Source organism: Myxocyprinus asiaticus, chromosome 22, assembly GCF_019703515.2.
Source record: "Myxocyprinus asiaticus isolate MX2 ecotype Aquarium Trade chromosome 22, UBuf_Myxa_2, whole genome shotgun sequence".
Taxonomy (NCBI): domain Eukaryota; kingdom Metazoa; phylum Chordata; class Actinopteri; order Cypriniformes; family Catostomidae; genus Myxocyprinus; species Myxocyprinus asiaticus.
Window position 1 is genome coordinate 44,450,032 of NC_059365.1, and position 6,986 is coordinate 44,457,017.

Genomic DNA, 6,986 nt, shown 5'->3' on the forward strand with positions numbered 1-6,986 from the left:
CATTGAGAGGGTCCTCTCATGGGGGCTGTCATGTTCAGATCACATGACCAGCCAAATACTGCTATCTTAATCTTAGTAACTGTCCTGTTATTTGACACCTTCACTCTCGGATTAAATTAATCATCGCTGACAGTGAATAGTGAATTTCTACAATGGCATCTGTAATTGAAAACTATTGATTTTGAATGATGCTGCATCCAAGCCACTAGATGTCACTTTAAGTTCAAATGACAAACAAAAAAGTTACCTTTAACACATGAAGTATCAGAAAACTTCTTAAAAGGCCATTTATTTATTTTAAAAATATTATAGATTACATAAACATAAATAGGATGAGCAGGGCTAGTTGTCAGAGGGCTATATCTCAGTTACTATTGTCTATAAGACTTTGATGCAAAATTTCAGTTGCATAAATGCTTATGTTCTCTAGCAGCTGTGCATGTTTATTTCCAAACACCTAATTGAATAAGGATATTTTTGTGAATTATGTCCTCCAAACTGAAAAACAACTTAAGTAATAGCTGTTGGGTAAACAAGTAAACAAAATACATTCACCCTAGCATATTATGCAAAGAGTCAATTTGATGAACAAAGGTTGAACCTTCTCACAGCAGATCAAATCACTTTATTGTCACACAGCCATATACACAAGTGCAATGGTGTGTGAAATTCTTGGGTGCAGTTCCAATCAACATAGCAGTCGTGACAGTGATGAGACATATACCAATTTACAATAACATCAAATTAACACAACACAATTTAAACATCTGTTATACACATAATTACACTCAACAATATACAAATAATAACATACACTGTACAGTATACAATACACTTTTTTTTTTTTTTTTTTTTTTTTTTTTTTACTATATAGATACACATTATTCAATAAAAATTAAAAATTAAAATATATATATAAAAAAAGTATATATATATATATATATAGAATGTACAGTATTGTACTGTATTGACATTCAGGCTGTCGGTTGATAGTCAGTTGTTAAGAGAGACATAATATAATAATAATAATATAATTTATGACAGTCCGGTGTGAGATATAAGAGTAAGGGTAATAAAGTGCAGTGCTGATGTATATTGATCATGAGAGATCAAGAGTTCAGAAGTCTGATTGCTTGGGGGAAGAAGCTATCATGGAGTCGGCTGGTGCGGGTCCTGATGCTGCGATACCGCCTACCTGATGGTAGCAGTGAGAACAACCCATGACTCGGGTGGCTGGAGTCTCTGATGATCCTCCGAGCTTTTTTCACACACCGCCTTGTATATATTTCCTGGAGGGAGGGAAGCTCACCTCCGATGATGTGTCTGGCAGTTCGCACCACCCTTTGCAGTGCTTTGTGGTTGTGGGCGGTGCTATTGCCGTACCAGGCGGAGATACAGCCAGTCAGGATGCTCTCCACAGTGCAGGTGAAGAACCGTGTGAGGATGTGGCGGTTCATTCCAAACTTCCTCAGCCGTCTCAGGAAGAAGAGGCGTTGATGAGCCTTCTTCACAACGACTTCAGTGTGGACGGACCATGTGAGTTCCTCAGTGATGTGGACACCCAGGAACTTGAAGCTGCTGACTCTCTCCACTGGTGCTCCATTGATGATGATGGGACTGTGTTCTCTGTCTTTTCTTCTGAAGTCCACCACAAGCTCCTTTGTCTTACTGACGTTGAGGGAGAGGTTGTGCTCCTGACACCAGTGTGTCAGAGTGTGCACCTCCTCTCTGTAGGCTGTTTCATCATTGTCAGTGATCAGACCTACCACTGTCGTGTCATCAGCAAACTTAATGATGGCATTGGAGCTATGTGTTGCCACACAGTCATGTGTGTACAAGGAATACAGTAGTGGGCTGAGAACACAGCCCTGTGGGGCTCCAGTGTTGAGGATCAGTGATGAGGAGATGTTGCTGCCTATTCTAACCACCTGGCATCTGCTTGACAGGAAGTCCAGGATCCAGCTGCACAGCGAGCTGTTTAAGCCCAGAGCCCGGAGTTTCTCATCTAGCTTGGAGGGCACTATGGTGTTGAATGCTGAGCTGTAGTCTACAAACAACATTCTCACATAAGTGTTCTTTTTTTCCAGGTGGGAGAGAGCAGTGTGTATTGTAAATGCAATGGCATCATCAGTGTAGTGGTTGTTGCGGTAAGCAAACTGCAGCGGGTCAAGATTGAGTGGCAAGACAGAGCAGATGTAATCTCTGATTAGTCTCTCAAAACATTTGCTGATGATGGGGGTCAGAGCAAAAGGACACCAGTCATTTAAACAAGTTATTTTTGATTGTTTTGGAACAGGCACAATGGTGGATGTTTTAAAGCATGTGGGGACTACAGACAAAGAGAGGGAAAGGTTGAAAATGTCCGTAAAAACACCAGCCAGCTGGTTCGCGCACGCTCTGATGACGCGGCCCGGAATGCCGTCTGGGCCCGCGGCTTTGCGGATATTCACCCGTCGGAAGGATCGGGTTACATCCGCTACAGAGACGGAGAGTGAACTAACCTCTGTAGCTTCAGCCGCGAGAGCTCTCTCCGCGAGGGCGGTGTTATTTCCCTCGAAACGAGCATAAAATGTATTTAGCTCATCCGGTAGAGAGGCAGCGGTGTTCATGGCGGAGTTTTTATTCCCTTTAAAGTCCGTGATGATGTTAATTCCCTGCCACATGCTTCTAGAGTTGGTGGTGTTAAACTGTCCTTCAATCTTGCTCCTATACTGGCGTTTTGCTGTTTTGATAGTTTTTCGGAGGGCATAACTGGCTTGTTTATGCTCCTCCGCATTCCCGGAATTAAAAGCGGAGGTCCGCACATTAAGTGCCGCGCGAACATCGCTATTGATCCACGGCTTCTGATTCGGATAGATTCGTACAGTTCTGGTCGGAATCACTTCCTCTACACACGTTCTGATGAAACACATTACGCTATCAGCGTAAAGCTCGATGTCGTCATCAGAGGCGGACCGGAACATCTCCCAGTCCGTGTGATCAAAACAGTCTTGTAGCATAGAGTCTGATTGGTCCGACCAGCACTGGATCGTTCTGAGGGTGGGTGCTTCCTGTTTCAGTTTCTGCCTGTAAGCGGGCAGAAGCAGAATGGAAGAGTGGTCCGATTTGCCAAATGGTGGGCGGGGGAGGGATTTGTAGCCATCCCGGAACGGAGAGTAGCAATGATCCAAAACCCGGTCCCCTCGTGTGTTGAAACTAATGTGCTGGTGATATTTTGGTGCGACTGATTTTAAACTGGCTTTATTAAAGTCCCCGGTCACAATGAACGTGGCCTCAGGGTGCGCGGTTTCTTGCTCACTTATACTCCCATACAGTTCCTTGAGTGCCCGGTCTGTGTCGGCTTGTGGGGGAATGTACACAGCAGTGATAATGACCGCTGTGAATTCCCTCGGTAGCCAGAATTGTCGACACAGAAGCATAAGAAATTCCAGATCAGGAGAACAGAAAGACTTGATGGAATGTACGTTCCTCTGATCACACCAGGATTTGTTGATCATAAAACATACACCACCTCCTCTAGTTTTACCTGAGAGGTCTTTCGCTCTGTCCGCTCGGTGCATGGAGAACCCCGCGGGTTCAATGGCTGAGTCTGGAATCTCCGCAGACATCCAAGTTTCTGTTAGGCAGATAATGCAGCAGTCCCTCGTCTCTCGTTGGAAAGAGATCCGCACTTTCAGCTCGCAGAGCTTGTTATCCAGAGACTGAACATTTGCCAGTAGAATAGTGGGTAGCGGGGGTCGATTTGTGCGGCGTCTTACTTTGATGAGAACGCCGGCTCTGTTTCCCCTTTTCCTCCTGCGTTTCCGCGGCCGTGCTGCCCAGACAAAGGGCTCCGCTTGCGTGTTTGTAAACAGCGGGTCGGCATTGAGGAATGTGAAGTCCGGTTTTCGGTGTGAGATCGCTGAACCAATGTCCAAAAGTGTTTGTCTGTCGTAGACAATAAGGCAGACAACATCCAAGACAAAAAACATAAGAACTGTAAACAAAACAAACAAAACATTGCTATGTTGTGTCGGAGCTCGCAACGCAGCAGCCATACTCGGCGCCATCTTGAGGATCTACTGTACATCTTGAGATGTACAGTATTTTCCATAAATGTCAGTTCAGTGCAGGTTGACACACGTTTTAATGTTTTAATTTTTTAAACTTATACAATTTCTATTAAACAAAATAATGATATTTAATATTTTTGTATGTTAACTTTCCATTTAGGCTCTTTTATTAATAGTTTTTTACTGTTTAAATATTGCCAAAAAGCCATTAACTGGCCTATAATACATTTTAAATACTGTAGACTTACTTTAGACAAAGTTTCTTGTTTCAAAAAAAGTCATTGTGACAACTAACCCTGCGACGTGTTTCTGAGCAATAACGGTGGAAATGTTTGATAGCTTTTTTTATCATCAAGTATGTTTCTATAAAAATAAATATATATATTGAAATTACACACTATATGTATATATACAGTATATCTATATGTGTGTGTGTGTGTATATATATATATATATATATATATATATACTATATTGCCAAAAGTATTCGCTCATCTGCCTTTAGACGCATATGAACTTAAGTGACATCCCATTCTTAATCCATAGGGTTTAATATGACGTCGGCCCACCCTTTGCAGCTATAACAGCTTCAACTCTTCTGGGAAGGCTTTCCACAAGGTTTAGGAGTGTGTTTATGGGAATTTTTGACCATTCTTCCAGAAGCGCATTTGTGAGGTCAGACACTGATGTTGGACGAGAAGGCCTGGCTCGCAGTCTTCGCTCTAATTCATCCCAAAGGTGCTCTATCGGGTTGAGGTCAGGACTCTGTGCAGGCCAGTCAAGTTCTTCCACACCAATCCATGTCTTTATGGACCTTGCTTTGTGCACTGGTGCGCAGTCATGTTGGAACAGGAAGGGGCCATCCCCAAACTGTTCCCACAAAGTTGGGAGCATGGAATTGTCCAAAATCTCTTGGTATGCTGAAGCATTCATAGTTCCTTTCACTGGAACTAAGAGGCCAAGCCCAGCTCCTGAAAAACAACCCCACACCATAATCCCCCCTCCACCAAACTTAACAGATGGCACAATGCAGTCAGACAAGTACCGTTCTCCTGGCAACCACCAAACCCAGACTCGTCCATCTGATTGCCAGGTGGAGAAGCGTGATTCGTCACTCCAGAGAACGCGTCTCCACTGCTCTAGAGTCCAGTGGTGGCGTGCTTTACACCACTGCATCCGACGCTTTGCATTGCACTTGGTGATGTATGGCTTGGATGCAGCTGCTCGGCCATGGAAACCCATTCCATGAAGCTCTCTATGCACTGTTCTTGAGCTAATCTGAAGGCCACATGAACTTTGGAGGTCTGTAGTGATTGACTCTGCAGAAAGTTGGCGACCTTTGCGCACTATGTGCCTCAGCATCCGCTGACCCCGCTCTGTCATTTTACGTGGCCTACCACTTCGTGGCTGAGTTGCTGTCATTCCCAATCGCTTCCACTTTGTTATAATACCACTGACAGTTGACTGTGGAATATTTAGTAGCGAGGAAATTTCACGACTGGACTTGTTGCACAGGTGGCATCCTATCACAGTACCATGCTGGAATTCACTGAGCTCCTGAGAGCGGCCCATTCTTTCACAAATGTTTGTAGAAGCAGTCTGCTTGCCTAGGTGCTTCATTTTATACACCTGTGGCCATGGAAGTGATTGGAACACCTGAATTCAATTATTTGGATGGGTGAGCGAATACTTTTGGCAATATAGTATATATATATATATATATATATATATATATATATACTGTGTAAACACACACACATACTGTATATTTATATACAGCATATATTGTAACAAGTTTGTTGTCTGAGAAGGAGGAATCGGGGACCGGTTCAACAATCCATGTGAGTTTTATTTGAATTATAACAGAAATTGCTTTTCAGCACAACACAAAACACCCCAAACACTCTGCTGCATGTGTCCAACTCTCTCTTCCCTCTCTGGCATCTGGCTCACTCTCAAATCGCTCTCACACCCTCACTGCAATGAGAAACAGGTGATAGAGATAATCATTGACAGGTGGTAATTTGCGCCATTCTCATCTCCTGATCTCACTCTCCATTCACAAACCGGCACTCGACCACCCCCCACAATTTCTGGAAAGGAAGTCCGCGACAGCCATCTGCACCCCCGGTCTGTGGACCACCTCAAACTTAAACGGCTGAAGGGCCAGATACCAGCGTGTGATCCACGTGTTGGTATCTTTCATGCGATGGAGCCACTGGAGCGGGGCGTGGTCTGAACAGAGGGTGAAAGCCCGTCCCAGGAGGTAGTACCGAAGGGTGAGAACCGTCCACTTGATGGCCAGACACTCTTTCTCAATGGTGCTGTACCTCGCCTCTCTCGCCGAGAGCTTCCGGCTAATGTACAGCACCGGTCGCTCCTCCCCCTCGACCACCTGTGACAACACAGCTCCCAACACCCTGTCCAATGAGTCGGTCTGTAAAACAAAAGGGAGAGAAAATTCAGGAGAATGTAACAATGGCCCGCCACAAAGTGCAGCTTTCACCTGCGTAAAAGCCTGTTGGCACAGCTCCATCCACTGGACTGGGTCTGGTGCTCCCTTTTTAGTAAGATCAGTCAGCGGGCTGGTGACATCCGAACAATTAGGCACAAACCTTCTATAGTAGCCAGCCAGCCCCAGGAACTGTCTCACCTTCTTTTTGGTCTTGGGTCTCGGACAGGTCGCAATTGCTGCGGTCTTATCAATTTGCAGCCGCACCTGTCCATGACCCAAGTGGATGCCCAGATACCGTACTTCCACCCATCCAATTGCACACTTCTTAAGATTCGCTGTGAGTCCCGCCATCTCAACGACTTCAGGACAGCCAATCCTTACTGTAAATAATGATGTCATCCAGATAGGCAGCGGCATGTGGTCTGAGGATTCTGTTCATGAGCTGCTGAAATGTGACCGGGGCCCCGAACAAACCAAAA